Raw genomic sequence first — 19,789 nt, forward strand, 5'->3', positions numbered from 1 at the left:
ACTAACTTCCGACTTAGCAGTAACTATTTATGAATAGATCAACCAAGAGTATATGCAACATTACAGCCAGTCATTACAGCCAGTTACAGTGATAATTTCATAGACTGCCAAGAGACAGTTAAGTTATATAGAATCCATTGGATTAGATTTTAGGACATCGAATGCCACGTGTCAAACTGCACCAATGTTAAGCTGAGCAGTGGCACTCCACTGTCTCACTTTAACAACATTGTCAGTCACATTAATATTCATACTTTAGATCATGATCTCAGTGTGGTTTATCACTTTTTAAACGAAGAAATTTTGGGAAAATGTTTATATAACTGCATGTGTAGCCTGGAGAGAATTTATACCCTAGGGGCTGTAGTGGAGGCGACGGAGAATGAGGAGAAAGATGGGTTGCGGGCCATAAATGCTTTGTCCAGCAACCTGGTTGTGCAAGAGATTCTGGGAAGCAGCGCTTTGTGGATGGAACCTGTAGAGGCACTTCAAGCCGTGGCACTTCCCTTTTCCCACTTAGGGTTGGGGCAGGAGGGCACCGGTTCGCAAAATATTTTACCTGGTCCAGGCAACAGACCATTGTGAAGGTGGCCAGAAGGCGAAAATTGGGTGGATGACCCCATTTAAGAGAGACTGCTGTAGTTCGAGGTTTTGTGCAAACATTGGGATAGTCATAAAACTGCAACCATTCTCATGTTAGGTGGGACGATATAGACAAAGCGACTAGTCAACATGTTAGGTGGAGGCAGGACTGTAACTCTCCTGAAGCCAAGAAGTCGCCAGGTTATTTTAGCGAGCGGGGAAAACATATATTTCATGGGCTTGACTGTCTGGGAAGGTTAACAGCCTTCTTTCAGAAATCAGTTGGCTTGGAAAGATTAGATCTCTCTGTGAATGAGGGACACTGGTCATGTCTAGGTAGACGTTTTTTGCCGAAACATGGTCATACTTAACATGAGAACGACGCCTCCCTAGCCTAAAATTTTCTTTTTTCAGACAAGAGAGATTCTGAGTCGCTGATTGGTTCCGCTCAGGATTTGCAGAGCAGAGGCTTGCTCCATCAGCATGGGAATCCCGGTGCTGTGTCTCGATTGGCTACCAGGTCAACAGAAGAGTCAAGGTGGAAGATTCAGTGAGTAGAGGATAGCTTGTTTGGTTTGTACAACATGGCTTCGAATTTTTTTTCTTTTTTTTTCCTAATTCGGCTTAGTGGAAACTGTTTGTGATTCTATGCTTCTTCGTCTTCTGGTCCTCCCCTGGTGGAGAGCTTCAGGTCCTTCCCTAGTGGGTGAGACTTGTGGTCTGAAACTTGTGGTGGACTAAGAGCCAGTGGTAGTTTCCAACTGCATTGACAGTGGAACTGCATATCCTCTCGGACATGTCGTGTATCACGAGGGGGAACTTAGTCGTAGTGAGTCGGCCGCCTGACTTTTGACGATTCTAGCATGTACCGCGGTGCCTGTCAGACAAATTTGTTTGGCCAGACCTGGAACGAGTGCACCTCACACTGAAATCTGCTGGGATTTCAGGGCTTTGTTAGGGAAGTTTTCCGCGTTCTGTAATCAGAAAGCCAGACTGTGTAGTTTGCAATTTTCGTGGACGCGTTAGAACATCACAGCTGCCCGCAGTGCACCGCTGCTCGGCCACACCGTGCCGTTTTCTGCTGCCGCCTGAGTCGAGGTGAAAGGCTAAAGTACTGCTGCACTGGCGTAGGGTTGTTAAATGACTTTCACAGCTCCCTGTTCTCCGTGAACCGTAGTTTGTGGTGTACTTGGTCGTAGTTGATGCCATTTGAATAGAACTGGGCTTCACAGTGGATTCACGTTGCGTTGTAACGAGGATTACTTCAGGGGAGAATTTGTACAGTTTCCATCGCAATGAATGCTTTGCCAATCAAGTACCATTCCTTTTCTGATTTATGTTTGCCATTTTTTGTGATTTATCGCTCATTGCCAGTATAAAAGTATGAATAAAAACTTGTAATTATTTTTGTAAACTTAAATACGCCGCTGTTGTCATTCATAATCCCTCAACTTTCACTGTTTTTATTTATTGTGGTGATACATGGATATACCAGCAATTCAAAATTCAGTCACATTAAATTAGTTAATTTGATTATTAATTTGAATTCTGAAAGCGGCCGCAGACATAACGACAAAAGTGCCACAAGCAAATTCGCTAATTTCGTACATGAAAATTAAGGGTGTGGCTCATGATTTGCAGGTTATTGAGCAGATAATACTTTTCTTTATGTAAAGATAATAACATTTACATCATTTGGACATATATTTACGATTGAAGCAAGCGACGGCTTGCAAAGTATCATTTTTTAACATACTCTTAATAAACGTTATTGGTTATTTTTTATTGTGTTGCCACATTTCCGTTTTTGTGCCGCCCTGTCGGAAGTGTTTAGTTAGTAAGCCTGCAATCTGCCACCTTTAAGAACTTTCCTTGTTCCGTGGATGTTTGTGCTGAATAAATAGAAGCATTCAACTGTAACATTGACAACGTAAGTAACAGCAGAAAGAAAGTAAATCGCGATTTGTATTGTAACTTGTTATAGACACGAAATGATTACTGATGATGATCTGCTGTAAGGAGAGTCGTATTATGTAATTCTTTCCTGTTCTAATAAGAATACCTGGCATTACTCATCTCTGTTACAAACTTACAGTCGAAGTAGTTTCACAGTCCAGACATGAGCTTAGGGGAGCGGATGCAGGAATCCTGCACCGCCGATCTAGGCAACGTCCTAGAGGAGGGGGTCTTTCGTTGCCCTCCTGCGACCTGCTATGGAGGATCAAAATGGTTCAAATGGCTCTGAGCACTATGGGACTTAACATCTGTGGTCATCAGTCCCCTAGAACTGAGAACTACTTAAACCTAACTAACCTAAGGACATCACACACATCCATGCCCGAGGCAGGATTCGAACCGACGACCGTAGCAGTCCCGCGGTTCCGGACTGAGCGCCTAGAACCGCTAGACCACCGCGGCCGGCTATGGACGATCAGTTGCCTATCTGTGTCGTGTGCGTGACCGTGATGAGTGCTCGTATAGTGTTGGGTTTGTGTTGCCACTGATGAAGGTAAGGGTGAGGGTTAAAGGATTAAACCGGGTGCTGGCCCATAGCCTGCTCCTTTCGGATAGCGTCCACGGGCCAGCCATTCTCAACGTCTCTATTCGACGGACGGATCACCATCAGCAGTGCATTATGCTCACACTCCATGAGACACTGAGATGTCTGGATTTGATCCAGGACTTTGACTCAAAGACTCAGGAACTTCACACCTCCACCCCTTCCACCCCTTGCCGGCCAAATACTGGCCGTGAAAATTTCATTCTGCAGCTGGATTCGAACCGGCTTATGTCAGAGTCGAAGCCACCGCAGAAGAGTATGTCCGTGACCTCAGCTACATAGACTGTTTACAAATTAAATACCACCACATTAATGCTTTCGTTCTACAGCTAGGAAATGTGACTCAGTTTACCATTCATCATTTTGACTTCTTATTTAGGATCGAACATGGGCGACATTTTTTTGTTTTATTTTAATTTACAACTGATGCACTCTGACATCCATTCGCAGTAAATATCACAGAAAATTAGAACAACTTCATAAGGTTAACTTGACATAACAAGAATAATCGTCATTCCATCCCTCAGTGAACCCTATCACTTCCGCGAAGAGACCCCATCTCTTTCTCCCGCTAGACGTAACACGCAGACAACTTGCATTCCATTGTTGTCAAAGATCTGCCAAAAATGGTGCGCCACTCACGAAAGATGTACACAACCAAAAAGATAATACGATACTGAAACTCGCACAAACTCGACGCATGAGGAATGCCATCCTCCGAAGTCTCTGGCGAGACAAATGGAAACAATTCTCACACACTTACTGTTCGTTTCAATAGTGACATCATGGCTGTTTAAAATAGGAATGTATATCCCAGTAACATTCTGCGCAAAATGAAAGCAAACAGAAAAAAGCATAACAGTAGAAATAAGAATATAACAAAACATCTAACATTTTCCCTTTGATAACGTGAACGCTATCGAATGTGGTTTAGATGAGATATAGGTACCTCACTCCATTTCTTTGCAAAGTGCCTTGCCTAGGGCGAGAGCCATCATTAAATGATTGCAGATGAACAGAAAACTCAAAGCCAACGTTGTCGCAGCGTTTAGTATTGTCCTGCTTTTAGTATTCGCCGCCGAAACGGTTCAAAGTATGGAACATCAGAACGCGCATGTAAGGACTGCAATATGCGATATATTCCACACATTACCCTTAGACAACACCTAAGGAAACCACAACGACAAGAATTTTCTGCTTTACTGGGTTATCGCCAAGTATAAAATGTATCCGTCTGGCGCACTTGAACAAGCTTTGCTCTGCAGTCCACCCTGAAAGCCGCACAATGCGATGTATTCCACAGCATCTGCACGACTGCAACTCCTGTGCTAATGTTCCGAGTAATTGCAGCAGACTTTCGTATTTGAAGTTTTTCAGTTACGGTGTATGGTGCGTGTTGCATTAATATGTACGATTCTACTCATGCTTCGTGCCAGAAGATCGTTAAGTTCGAAAATACTCCCCGCAATAACTTTTACGCTTCTCTTAAATGAGGCTGTTATTGTTCTGACAGACGCTTACCACTCAGTGAAGAAATGTGTCGAAAACGTTAGGAATCGTTTTATTATACTCCTTGCGTCTAACTAGTATTTCATTACCGGCTGAATTCCAAATTGAGCAGCGGCACTGTAAGAAAGCGAGCCAAAACATTTCGTGCGTAACGGAGCTTATTAGCGTTCCAACTAGCGCGTTTCTACTGCTTCTCGCGTGAGTCTTTTCTCAGTCTCGTGGAGATAATGCGTTTCAAAAAAAACTCCCAGCTTCAGGAAACAGAGAGGAAGAGTACGAAATGAGGGCAGTTCGTGTAACTGGTTTCTTCTGTTTCTAGCATGCTGCTGTCCATCTGTAATTATGAAAATACCTCTTATTAGGAAGGACCCTTCCCAGAATACGACCTGTGAATTTCGAGTTGCTTGAAATGGAGTTGTAGCCGGGATGGCCCCAAAGCGAAGACTTGTCGTCCCATGTTCGTGCGCCTGCACCTGAGGGCTACGTCGTTAAAGACGGAGCGCTTGGACCTGTTGCAAGGGCGTGTAGGAGGAAGTCGCCCGTGGCGTATCTGATGGACCCAAACAGTCATTAGCCGGGAGATACTTATGGAAACTTCATGAGCCCTTTGTAGGTATGATAGGATGGGGATTTGAAACTGTTCCTCCGAAGTAAGAGTTTAGCGTGTCAAAGAGGACATCACCTCGCCTGGTAAAACAACTCGTGATTATGCTTTGAACATCGTTAAGTTTAATCCTTGCGCAAATGAACGAACTCTCTGCTGTTAGACGATGGCTGCATTACACATGCACTCTGCACTGTAATGCCACTGGAGGTTGGTTGTCTAAACTTGCATTTCCATGATTACTCTGTAGTTCACACTTAAGTATTTGACAGAGGGTTCGTAGAACCACTCTCAGGATATTTCTCTTCCACTCTCGTATAGCACTTGGGAGATACGAACACCTAAATCTTTTCCGTGCGAGCTCTGATTTCTCTTAGTTTATTACGATTGTAACTACTTCGTTTGTAGGCGGGAGTTGAAAAGAAAACTCACATTCGGAGACTTACGTTGGTTATTGAAATTTTATGAAAATATCTCGCAGCAAAGAAAAACACCTTTGATTTAATGGTTGTCACACCAAATCGCTAAGCATATTAGTGACTCTCTCTGCCCTATTTCGCTATAATACAAAACGAGCTGCCATTCTTAAAATTTTTCCGATACCTTCCTCAGTCAACCCTCGTAAGGATGCAATAGCGTGCAATACTTCAAAATAGGAAGGACAAGCATAGTGTAGGCAGTCTCTGTTGTTGATTTGTTGCATGTTTTAAGTGTTCTGCCAATAAAACACAGTCTTTGCGTCACCTTCACCACAGCATTTTTCATGTGATGATTCCAGTTTATGTAGTGTGAAATTGTGTTTTCTAAGCAATCAATGAATGGACAACTCTTAGAGTTATTTATCGTGTAACCGAAATGTAATCGATTCTTTTCGTTTTTATGTGGGGGACCTCGCACTTTTTATTGTTTACAGTTAACTATTACTGTTCACGCCATGCAGATATCTTGAATAAATAATTTCTCAATTCGTTTTAATCTTCTACGATTAATGGCTTTACTAGACGGTAAAAGGCATCGTGCACAAACAATCGAAGGGGGCTGCTCGGATTGTCTCCAAAATCATTGTAAACAATTCGAGCAGTAAGGGTCTATTGCAATTACTAGGGGAACCCAAGATAATACCTCGTTGTGACAGACGGAAAGTAATCTAGTGAAACAGAACTGTGACCTCACTGACAGGAAATCACGAAACCACTCACACAGTTCAGACGATACTGCAGAGGCATGTAGTTTCATGTTGAGCAAAGATGTCAAAAGTCTTCTGGAAGTCTAGAAATATGAAATCGGCTTGAAACCCCCTGATGACAGCTCTCATTACTTCGTTGCAAACAAAGAGTCAATTGTGTTTTACAAGAATGATACTTTTTGGATCCGTATAGGTTATGCGTCAGTAGATCTTTGTTTTCGAGCTAATGATGGGACACAGTATACACTGACGAGCCAGAGCGTTATGACCGCCGACCTACTATAGATTTAAACCCGTCCAGGAAACAGCAGCGTCAGCTGGTGAAGAATTACTGCTAGTCAGACACATGCACAGTGCACTTAGCATCAGTGGGTGTGCTGGACGGCAGTGTGTAGAATGGAGCAGGCGCGAGATCTATCTGAGTTTGACCGATGGCCCGGAGGCTCGGCACGAGCATTTCGGAAGCTGCATGACTCTTCGGGTGTTCGAAGAGTGCTGTGGCGAGCGTCTCCAACACATGGCGGAAACAATGTGAAGCCGCCCAGTGTGGCCGAGCGGTTCTAGGCGCTACAGTCTGAAACCGCGCGACCGCTACGGTCGCAGGTTCGAATCCTGCCTCGGGCATTGATGTGTGTGATGTCCTTAGGTAGTTAGGTTTAAGTAGTTCTAAGTTCTAGGGGACTCATGACCTGAGAAGTTAAGTCCCATAGTGCTCAGAGCCATTTGAACCATTTTTTTAAACAAGGTGAAGCCATGCACAGACGTTGTTGGGCTGGGCGACCGCCTGTCGTTACATATGTCGGACGTCGTAGGCTGTACAGACTGGTAAAACAGTACAGGCGGCGAACTGTGGCGTAGCTAACATCAGAGTTTAATGCCGGGTAGAGTACAAGTGAGTCTGAACACACAGTGTACCGAACACTCCTAAGGATGAGCCTCAGCAGCCGACGACCCATGCATGTGCCAATGTTAACATCACGGCATTGGCAACAACGACTGAAATTGGCATTTGGCGTCGACGCTGTGGGCAGTGTTGCATGGTCTGATGAATCCCGATACCTTCTTCATCATGCCGATGGGAGGACGTGAATCCGTCCTCTTCTAGGAGGACATCTCCTTGACACCTGTATTCTGGGACGGAGACAAGCTGGGGGCGGTTCCGTTATGCTCTGGGGAACATTCAGTTGGGCGTCCAAGGGTCCAGTGGAGCTCATGTAAGGCACCATGGCGGGAAAGGTTGCTAACCACTTATACCCCTTCAAGACGATCGTGTTTCCCGACGGCAGTGGCATTTTTCAACAAGACAATGCGCCGTTTGACAAAGCCTTGAGTGTGACGAAGTGGTAAGATGAGCACAGTGGGGAGTTCCAGTTGATGTGCTGGCCCTTAATTCGCCAAATCTGAACCCTACCGAACACATTTGGGATGTGACTGAAAGTGACGTCAGAGCTCATCGCCCCCCTCCCCGGAATTGCAGATGTGGTGCAACTCCCTCCAGCGGGGACCTAGCACGGCCTCCTTGCTTCCATGCCACGATACATTGCCGCTGTTACCTGTGATATTTGGTCGGTGGTCATAATGTTCCGGCTCATCAGTGCATGTTCCAGAATGATTCTCCAAATCTGTGTCAATGATATATGCATCTGAAGTTCGGTGTAATATGTCCATTTCTTCTCTGGAGTGTTGGTGTGACCTATGCAACATTCCAGTCTTTAGTTACGGATATTCCATATAGGGAATAGCTGAATACAATTGCTAGAAGTTCGACGCACAAGTCGCCGAAGTGGCGTCAAATCGAAAGACTTGCACCAGGTGAGCGGTCTACCCGACGGGAGGCCCTCGTCACACACCATTATTATTATTATTATTGCTGAAAGTGGAGACGTAAGTATTTATTAGATTATATTGTTGTTAACGTAGCACTGTAAGTAGGCTGTTTAGGTTTTTATGTGAGTAACGCCACGTAGCGCTCTGTATGAAAATCACTAACTGTGCTGGTTGGCACTGTTCGAATATTCGCTGTTGTAGTGTTGGGCATTTGGATGTGAACAGCGTGTAGCGTTGGGCAGTTCGAGGTGAGCCGCCAGCAGTGATGGATCTGGAGAGAGAGATGCCAGAGTTTTGAGAGGTTGCTATAAGTGGACGATCTGGACGTGTGTCCGCCAGAAAAAGGAAATTTGTAAAGATGGATATCATGAATTGATATATATGATGACTTTTGAGCCCTATTAAGGTAATACATTCTTTGTTCTCTATCAAAATCTTTCATTTGCTAACTATGCCTATCAGTAGTTAGTGCCTTCAGTAGTTAGAATCTTTTATGTAGCTGGCAGTATTGGCGCTCGCTGTGTTGCATTAGTTCGGGTTAACGAAGATTTTTGTGAGGTAAGTGATTCATGAAAGGTATTGGTTATTGTTAGTCATGGCCATTCTTTTCTAGGGATTATTGAAAGTCAGATTCCTTTGCGTTAAAAAAATATTATGTGTCAGTTTAGTGATGATCAGAATAAGTAAAGAGAGAAATGGGTGACTACGTTCAGTTTTGCTCAGCTGTTAGAAAATCAAATAACGTAGAAGTCATTCTTAATTTTTCAAAGGGGACGTTACATCACTAATGACAACAGTGAGATACTCTTAAATACTGAAATACTTCAATGTTTTGTAAATTACCGTGATAAATTTTTAAATCGTGTAGTTTTCGGTGCACTGTGTTCCCGGAGAACTGTATGCCGTTAGATGCGTTTTTTAAGATATGACACAAATGTACTGAGTTCATTTAGGTAAGCGAAACTATGGAATTTTGTTTATTTTTTTTCTGTTGCATGTCCCTTTTTGACCAGTATGATTGACGCCGTCACGGAAAACATTCCAAAATATGGCCGACCCATAAAAGATGTCACTGGATTCGTCTACAACGTTGGTATTTAATTGTTGTACATTGTTAAAGGAAGCCGGCCGCTGGTGGCCTAGCGGTTCTGGCGCTACAGTCTGGAACCGCGCGACCGCTACGGTCGCAGGTCCGAATCCTGCCTCGGGCATGGATGTGTGTGTTGTCCTTAGGTTAGTTAGGTTTAAGTAGTTCTAAGTTCTAGGGGACTTATGACCTCAGCAGTTGAGTCCCATAGTGCTCAGAGCCATTTGAACCATTTTTTTGTTAAAGGAAAAAGAGATCTGTTAGATGGCTGAAATAGTTTGAGACAACGTATGTCGATGAATGTGTGTACATCTGCCGAAATATAAAGTCATCTGCTGAGGTTATAACGGTTAGATTTATTGTATATTACGTCTGGTTATTTGTGTAGAGTATACTAAAATTGACTAAAAAGCTGATTACCATTTCCGACGCATTTGGTGAAACTGAACACTGTTATGGGATGGAACTGGCTGTTTATTCAAGGCGGAGTACTTCTCTAGTTTTTTGTGTACGTGGAACCACAGCCTCTGCGACTTTCTTGAAGGAAGTCATTTTGCTGCTTACGCTCTTTTTATTTTGAAATGAACTCTTTATTTTGCTGATTCAGCTGTTAGCTCAATTCGCCCTTGCCCACTTTTATATTACCGGGTAGTGAAAACAGTATCAGAATTCACAGCAGCTCCAGGAACAGACCGGAATAAAATTAAAATACACTAACTTAAAAATGTAAGCACATTTGTTACTTGCATGACAGTGAAATTTATCTTTATATAGCACCTTATGTATAGGAAGAACATCTGATGGCGTCCTTAGTAACAGTTTCTTAAGAGCTTGGAAGTATCGCGCACAACCTGTATGTACATCGCTATTTAGCATAATTCGGTTTAAACACATAAAAATATGAATTTAATATGATACTACTCTCAAATGACATCGTAACTTACTGTCCTAGGGGTACAGTTCATATGTAAGAAGAAAGATGCGACTCTTAGGCGGATTTTGTCATTGTTCCAACACACAAATCAATAAATCAAATTGGCGTCATATTTAAAATGAAACATCACGTGGCATGTTAAACTTTTTAAAATCAAATGGAGAGTACGTCAAATGTTTTAACAGCTCATCTATGTCATGAAAGTTATAAAAGTGTTACACATAAAGAAACAAGCACTTGTCCAAGACATTAATGCATGTGCCTGATCTAAAAGTTCAACAGAAAATCTCGTAAGAGAAAGATAATTACATTGCAGACACCTGAAACTTAAAGATGAGGCAGATTGGAGAGTGCTCAACTATTTTATTCCGTGAGCGGGGATCAAAGAACCAGCCAAGTCGCAATAATCACCATCGTAGAATAAAAGCACTAGAGCATGGCTCGGTTATAAGTCATGAAATAAAGCGCACGCAGAAAAAGACTTCCCTCAGGAAAAAATTTAAGACTATTACTCTCCGATTGACTGATTTTACGGAGGCCTAAATTACCGATATAATAATCTCATAGCTCTTTAAGCAATTTTAATCAAGTATAAGAAATAGACAGTTGGCGGTGTGCCTCTTTATTTTAGGAAGATACGTGCAAAGTCTGCAGTTAATAGTAAACTTTGTGCAAAACAAGCACCAGAAATAACACGACGTACACAGTACGGTACGACTTTTAACGACTAGAATTTCTCAGGAGTATAGGGGTATACAGGGTGAGTCACCTAACGTTACCGCTGGATATATTTCGTAAACCACATCAAATACTGACGAATCGATTCCACAGACCGAATGTGAGGAGAGGTGCTAATGTAATTGGTTAATACAAACCATAAAAAATTGCACGGAAGTATGTTTTTAACACAAACCTACGTTTTTTTTTTAAATGGAACCCCGTTAGTTTTGTTAGCACATCTGAACATATAAACAAATACGCAATCAGTGCCGTTTGTTGCATTGTAAAATGTTAATTACATCCGGAGATATTGTAACCTAAAGTGGACGCTTGAATACCACTCCTCCGCTGTTCGATCGTGTGTATCGGAGAGCACCGAATTACGTAGGGATCCAAAGGGAACGGTGATGGACCTTAGCTACATAAGAGACTTGAACAGCACATTACGTCCACATGCTGACACCTTTTTATTGGTCTTTTTCACTGACGCACATGTACATTACTATGAGGGGTGAGGTACACGTTCGACGGGCGTTTCGTAGGACGTGGAGGACGCATAAATTGGCCACCCCGTTCTCCTGATCTTACACCTCTGGACTTCTTTCTGTGGGGTACGTTAAAGGAGAATGTGTACCGTGATGTGCCTACAACCCCAGAGGATATGAAACAACGTATTGTGGCAGCCTGCGGCGACATTACACCAGATGTACTGCGGCGTGTACGACATTCATTACGCCAGAGATTGCAATTGTGTGCAGCAAATGATGGCCACCACATTGAATATCTATTGGCCTGACATGTCGGGACACACTCTATTCCACTCCGTAATTGAAAACGGAAACCACGTGTGTACGTGTACCTCACCCCTCATGGCAATGTACATGTGCGTCAGTGAAAAAGACCAATAAAAAGGTGTCAGCATGTGAACGTAATGTGCTGTTCAAGTCTCTTACGTACCTAAGGTCCATCACCGTTCCCTTTGGATCCCTACGTAATTCGGTGCTCTCCGATACACACGATCGAACAGCGGAGGAGTGGTACTCAAGCGTCAACTTTAGGTTACAATATCTCCGGATGTAATTAACATTTTACAATGCAACAAACGGCACTGATTACGTATTTGTTTATATGTTAAGATGTGCTAACAAAACTAACGGGGTTCCGTTTTAAAAAACGTAGGTTTGTGTTAAAAAACATACTTCCGTGCATTTTTTATGGTTTGTATTATCAATTACACTAGCCCCTCTCCTCACGTTCGGTCTGTGGAATCGATTCTTCAGTATTTGATGTGGTTTACGAAATATATCCAGCGGTAACGTTAGGTGACTCACCCTGTATATCTGAGTGGTGTCTGTTCCATTGGGCACGTCCGACAGGACAGCCGTCACTCGACGCGGCTGGCATAAACGTGGTGGTAAGTTCCTATGGGAGCAAACTGCTGAGGTCATCGGTCGCTTGGCTTATACACTACCTAATCTAACTTAAACTAACTTACGCTAAGGACAACATACCCACGTCCGAGGGAGGACTCGAATCTTCGAGAGGGGGGAGCCTCGTGGACCGCGGCAAGGACCCTGAGACCGCGCGGCTACCCCGCACGGCGGTACATAGATGTAAACATGAAATGTAGGAAGGGGAAGCAAAGAGAAAGGATAGGTGGTAATTCGTGATGGCTACCTGCACAGGGCATTCTGATACCGCAGTGGTATAAGTTGAAAATTTGTACCGTACCATAACTTGATCCTGCATGTACCGCTTCTCTGTGGGAATCAGGATATGCGAGTAGTAAGTATAACAGACAAGGGACGTTAAATTGCAGCGTGCGGTAAGTTGGAACTTTGAGTCGTTCAGGGGCTGTGTCTGGATGACCGAAGCGGTTAAGGCAACCGCTCATGAGAAGCGGATATTTCATGTTGAAACACGTATGTATTCATTACCAGCGATGGCGTGTCATGACAGAATCTCTGACCGCGCGAGACGACAGTGTTAGTGTGTGGCGAGTCGACAGGAGTAGTGAGTCGGAGTCAGTTGTGTGTGGCGAGTCGGCAGAGGGAGTAGTCAGTCGGATACGTAGTAGGGAGTCGGCATGCGTCGACTGCGCGACTCTGGTCAGCATTCTGGACGATGAGTATGGTTGTAGAAGGTAAAGAAGCAGCATTGCGCATATTTAATAATGTATGTCAATTGTAATTTAATTTGCTCAAAAAAGAAGTGCCCCAATAAAAGTATTCATTTCAATTTAAAGAATTTTTCCACTCTTTTGAAGAAAACGCATTTCAATTTAAAGTATTTTTCCTATGCATTCCTTGCAAGAATCAAAAAAAATATATAGGCATAGATAAGAGCAGATATAGATGCAGTTTTTATTGAGGTAAGAATTTTTGCTTTTTTATTCAGAATACAGAATACAGGGCCGCTGCTATCCTTATAAAATTTATCAGGTTTAATTATTTCACAGGGCCGAAGGTTAGCGCTGCTGTTCAGATGTTACATTCAGTTCATGGTTTATTATTTAATCAATATTATTGTGGGTTTTTGGTCAATTTTCATTCCTAAATTTTTGTGGGGAGGTTACGCTTGGCTCACATTTTTGATTATATATTTTTGCGGGGAGGTTACAATGTTTACGAAGAAGTTCTCATCTCTTATTAGCTTGATTGCACGAGAGCCTAGGAAGAATGTGTGATAGTGGGTAGTGATGATGACATTTTGTTTGTGGGGCGCTCAACTGCACGGTCATTAGCGCCCGTACAAAGTTCCAACTTTTCCACAGTCCAGTCTAGCCACTGCCACGAATGATGATGATGATGATGACACAAACACCCAGTCCGCGGGCTGAGAAAATCCCCAACCCGGCAGGGAATCGAACCCAGGACCCCGTGATCCAGAGGCAGCATCGCCAGCCACTAGCCCACGAGCAGCGGACTGTGATAGTAGGTGAAGAATACAGGTCACCAATATAACTACACTGACAGGCAACGGGAAAATTCTCTGAATAATGACCACTCCGAATTGGTTCACTGAACACGACGAGACATGGCTTGCAAGTCCATTACTCTCCCCCGTTTATTGCTAATGCACCGCGGCGGGACCAGATGGTGAACCACAACGCTGCTCATTGGACCGTAGCTTTCTCTGTACCATCAGTCCTGATCACGTGACCTTGTTATACGTATGCACTAAGAAAGTGTGCGACGTTGCTTCGTGTAACACAGTGCTATTTCACACTCTTTATAAATATCTAAAACGCATTTCATATTTTATTCTTTGTCATGTATCCATTACATTTACCAGTTACTTGTACATGGAAAGTGGCGTTTTGTTGCGCGGCGTTTAGGACACGTCCATGCTGTAGCAAAATCCTCTACTGGCGAGGATTCTAGCGATCTGAGGGTGAGGACAACAAGCTACACGTTAGAAGGCGATGTGCGAACCCTTGCAAAAATAGTACTGGACTGTACTCGACGTGCTGCGGTTTATGTTCCTCGAAAAACTGCGTAGAGACAGGCCTAACTCCCATATTAAGCTTACAACGAACACATAGTAAAGAGGGTGAAAACAGAATGATGAAACTTCGTGGCAGATGAAGACTGTGTGCCGGGCCGAGACTCGAACTCGGGAACTTTGCCTTTCGCGGGCAAGTGCTCTGCTAACTGAGCTACCCAAGCGCGACTCGCGCCCCGTTCTCACAGTTTTCATTCCGCTGTGAGGACGGGGCGTGACCCGTGCTTGGGTAGCTCAGTTGATACCGGCACGGTAGCTCAGCGTGTTCGGTCAGAGGGCTGCGTGCTCTCTGTGATAAAAATACTGAGTCAAGGAATGAACGATCTACTTGAACGGATGTCTTCTGACGTCCGCCCAGACCAAACGCAACAAACTATACCGAAAAAAAAGTTGGTAGAGCACTTGCCCTCGAAAGGCGAAAGTCCCCAGTTCGAGTCTCGGCCCGGTACACAGTTTTAATCTGCCAGGAAGTTTCATATCAGCGCACACTCCGTTGCAGAGTGAAAATCTCATTCTGAAAACAGAATGATGAGTTTGGAAAAAGAATATTTGTGCCATCAGCTGTACAATTTTATGTTTATCCTCTACCGGATTCGGTTGCTACGATCATCTTTACGGATGTAAAGGTACAAAGAAACAACTATGAAACAACTGTAAAATACAAAGAAACAACTATAGAACATACGCAAGCCTAATGGCAAATGGAGAAATTAATAAAGCTCATTTTTAAACCACAATACTTACACATTGTACATAACGGATCAACCATACATTTCCATCATGGATGAACCATATAAACATAGAACATATACAACTGTCATAATAGTCTGTCTTAACACAGTTAATACAAACACTGTGCTTTGGCACAGTTACAGTAATGCACATTTGGTGATAACTCAACACTTAAAAGTTGACACAACCCTTCGTTTGACTGACGAAGCCTTCCATTTTTAACGTATCCAAACATGCAGACTCAGCCTACAGTAATTCCATGGAAACATCTTGATCGATGAAAACTTTATTCATGATGTGTTTCGAGTAACTACCATCAGTTATCAGTGGCGAAATTTACCCAAAAGACAAATTATAAAAGCTGATATATAATAATTACAAGGCCAGTGCAACATCAGCATAGTAAGTACTTGTACTTAGTATGTGCTTCCGTTCCTGATGTTACATTGACCTTGTAATTATTATATATCAGCTTTTCTAATTTTCTTTTGCATTAATTTTGCCACAGTTGTTTGATGATAATTACTCGAAATCCGTGATAAATGAACTTTATAGCGATCAAGACGTTTACAAGGAATTACTACATACCAACTGACACATTATAACTGTCAAAGGTACAGATATTATGTGATTGTGAAAGATCAAGTAGAAACACATGTACGGAATGAGTGCTTACAAGGTTACTATTGTTCTCTGATCCAGCCAAAGATTACAGCAACAGAAATACAGAAATAATATGGCGTCCTTTCTCTGAACAACAACATAGTATTTGGAACTTGGCCGATAGGCGTCAGGTTACCACGTAAATAGGCATTTATCATTTATAGTCTAGGGTGTGTTCTGGCGCTGCAGTCCGGAACCGCGGGACTGCTACGGTCGCAGGTTCGAATCCTGCCTCGGGCATGGGTGTGAGTGATGTCCTTAGGTTAGTTAGGTTTAAGTAGTTCTAAGTTCTAGGGGACTTATGACCACAGCAGTTGAGTCCCATAGTGCTCAGAGCCATTTGACCCATTTTGATCTAGGGTGTGAAATGATTTAAGATATAGATCATAGTGTACTTGGGATTACTCTGTGGCTAGAGTTTGTGTAACTTGTCGTCTGTATTCTAGGGTTCACACGTATGCCATCTGAGTATTGGGAATTAAGGTTGTTAATTAAACCTTAAATGGAAGAGTCTACATTCCTTGGCCTTACATTTATTTCTGGACTTTTTACTGAAACACTTCATTAAACAATAAATAAACTGCATCTATTACCTTCACTGCCTCATGTGTAAACTAGTACCCACACCTAGATAGATATGTCCAGAAGTATAACGACATGTCTACTTGTGCTAAGCGAAGATCGTTCTGAAGAGCTTTGACTGTCAGATAATGGTTTTCGCAAGGACCAAATAGTAATTTAACAAAATTATGTTGGCGCTTTAACACAATTATGAGGTTGAACGTTTTGAATGGTTGGTTTCTACGCCTGACTTCAACGTCTTTCATATTTTTATTGCCTTTTCTGCTCTACGTACATAATAAGTTCATCTGCAATTTCCACCTAGTGTAATAGTTTTTAATGTTCTATTCCAATATAATCCTTTGAATTCACTTCTTCAACATTGTTTAGGGCAGACAAATTTCTTCTTTACAACTTACATAATTCTAAATTCGATATAGCACATTATAACAGGTTATATATTTATGCTGTTGTTCAGACAAAGGACGCCACATTATCCCTATACTTCTGATGCTGTTATCTTTGGCTAGACAAAAAAACAGTTTTTTATGTTGGTAACGCCACGCAGTGCTCTGTATGAAACTCGCTGACTGCGCTGTGTGCAGTCTGTGGCTGGTTGCACACATTACTGGAATATCGCTAGTGTAGCGTTGGGCAGTTGGATGTGAACAGCGCGTAGCGTTGTGCAGTTGGAGGTGAGCCGCCAGCAGTGGTGGATGTGGGGAAAGAGATGCCAGAGTTTTGAGAGGTTACTGTGAGCAGACGATCTGGACGTGTTTCCGTCAAGAAGAAGAAAATTTGTAAGACTGGATGTCATGAACTGATATATATATATATATATATATATATATATATATATATATATATATATATATATATAATGACTTTTGAACACTATTAAGGTAAATACATTGTTTGTTCTCTATCAAAATCTTCCAATTCGTAACTATGGCTGTCAGTAGTTGGTGCCTTCAGTAGAGAATCTTTTATTTAGCTGGCAGTATTGGCGCTCGCTGTATTGCAGTATAGTTCGAGTAACGAAGATTTTTGTGAGGTAAGTTGTTAGTCAGGGCCATTCTTTTATAGGGATTATTGAAAATCAGATTGTGTTGCGCTAAAAATATTGTGTGTCAGTTTAGTGACGATCAGAATAAGTAAACAGAGAACTGTCTGAGTACATTCAGTTTGAAAATCAAATAACGTAAGAGTTTTTCCAGCACTGTCATTCTCTACATTCAAAGTTGAAGTTTCACTTTGAGTTATAATGTGTCAATTATTAAGTGTGGGGTTATTAGCAAATGTGCACTGCTGTAATTGTGCCAAAGCACTGTGTGTTTTTATATACTGTGTTATATTATTATGAAACCTGTATGTATTCTACACTTACGTAGCTCATATAAGACGGAAATGTATGATTGATCCGTTGATGTACAATGTGTAAGTATAGTTTTTGGAAAATGACCCTTATTAATTTCTCTGCTAGCCATAATGCTTGTGTATATTCCATAGTCTTGTATCTTATAGTTTGTATCCTTGTATCTGTATCTTATAGTTTTCTCTATACACTTATATCGCTCATATAAGACGGAAATGTATGGTTGATCCGTTGATGTACAATGTGTAAGTACCGTCTTTAGAAAATGACTCATTAATTTCTCCATTTGCCACGATGCTTATGTATATTCTATAATCTTTTCCTTGTATCTAGCAGTTTTCTCCTTGAAGATCATTGCAACAATCAAAACAGGTGGAGAAGAGACATAAAATTATACAGCTGACGGCAGTGTTGAGTGTTTATGGAAAAAGTTCAAAGCAATCGTAAAATGCGTTTTAGACAGGTACGTGCCAAGTAAAACTGTGAGGGACGGGAAAAACCCACCGTGGTACAACAACAAAGTTAGGAAACTACTGCGAAAGCAAAGAGAGCATCACTCCAAGTTTAAACGCAGCCAAAACCTCTCAGACAAACAGAAGCTAAACGATGTCAAAGTTAGCGTAAGGAGGGCTATGCATGAAGCGTTCAGTGAATTCGAAAGTAAAATTCTATGTACCGACTTGACAGAAAATCCTAGGAAGTTTTGGTGTTACGTTAAATCAGTAAGTGGCTCGAAACAGCATATCCAGACACTCCGGGATGATGATGGCATTGAAACAGAGGATGACATGCGTAAAGCTGAAATACTAAACACCTTTTTCCAAATCTGTTTCACAGAGGAAGACCGCACTGCAGTTCCTTCTCTAAATCCTCGCACAAACTAAAAAATGGCTGACATCGAAATAAGTGTCCAAGGAATAGAAAAGCAACTGGAATCACTCAACAGAGGAAAGTCCACTGTACCTGACGGGATACCAATTCGATTCTACACAGAGTACGCGAAAGAACTTGCCCCCCTTCTAACAGCCGTGTACCGCAAGTCTCTAGAGGAACGGAAGGTTCCAAATGATTGGAAAAGAGCACAGGTAGTCCCAGTCTTTAAGAAGGGTCGTCGAGCAGATGCGCAAAACTATAGACCTATATCTCTGACATCGATCTGTTGTAGAATTTTAGAACATGTTTTTTGGTCGAGTATCATGTCGTTTTTGGAAACCCAGAATCTACTATGTAGTAATCAACATGGATTCCGGAAACAGCGATCGTGTGAGACCCAACTCGCTTTATTTGTTCATGAGACCCAGAAAATATTAGATACAGGCTCCCAGGTAGATGCTATTTTTCTTGACTTCCGGAAGGCGTTCGATACAGATCTGCACTGTCGCCTGATAAACAAAGTAAGAGCCTACGGAATATCAGACCAGTTGTGTGGCTGGATTGAAGAGTTTTTGGCAAACAGAACACAGCATGTTGTTATCAATGGAGAGACGTCTAGAGACGTTAAAGTAACCTCTGGCGTGCCACAGGGGAGTGTTATGGGACCATTGCTTTTCACAATATATATAAATGACCTAGTAGATAGTGTCGGAAGTTCCATGCGGCTTTTCGTGGATGATGCTGTAGTATACAGAGAAGTTGCAGCATTAGAAAATTGTAGCGAAATGCAGGAAGATCTGCAGCGGATAGGCACTTGGTGCAGGGAGTGGCAACTGACCCTTAACATTAACAAATGTAATGTATTGCGAATACATAGAAAGAAAGATCCTTTATTGTATGATTATATGACAGCGGAACAAACACTGGTAGCAGTTACTTCTGTAAAATATCTGGGAGTATGCGTGCGGAACGATTTGAAGTGGAATGATCGTATAAAATTAATTGTTGGTAAGGCGGGTACCAGGTTGAGATTCATTGGGAGAGTCCTTAGAACATGTAGTCCATCAACAAA

This window comes from Schistocerca nitens, chromosome 6, assembly GCF_023898315.1.
Source record: "Schistocerca nitens isolate TAMUIC-IGC-003100 chromosome 6, iqSchNite1.1, whole genome shotgun sequence".
Lineage (NCBI taxonomy): Eukaryota > Metazoa > Arthropoda > Insecta > Orthoptera > Acrididae > Schistocerca > Schistocerca nitens.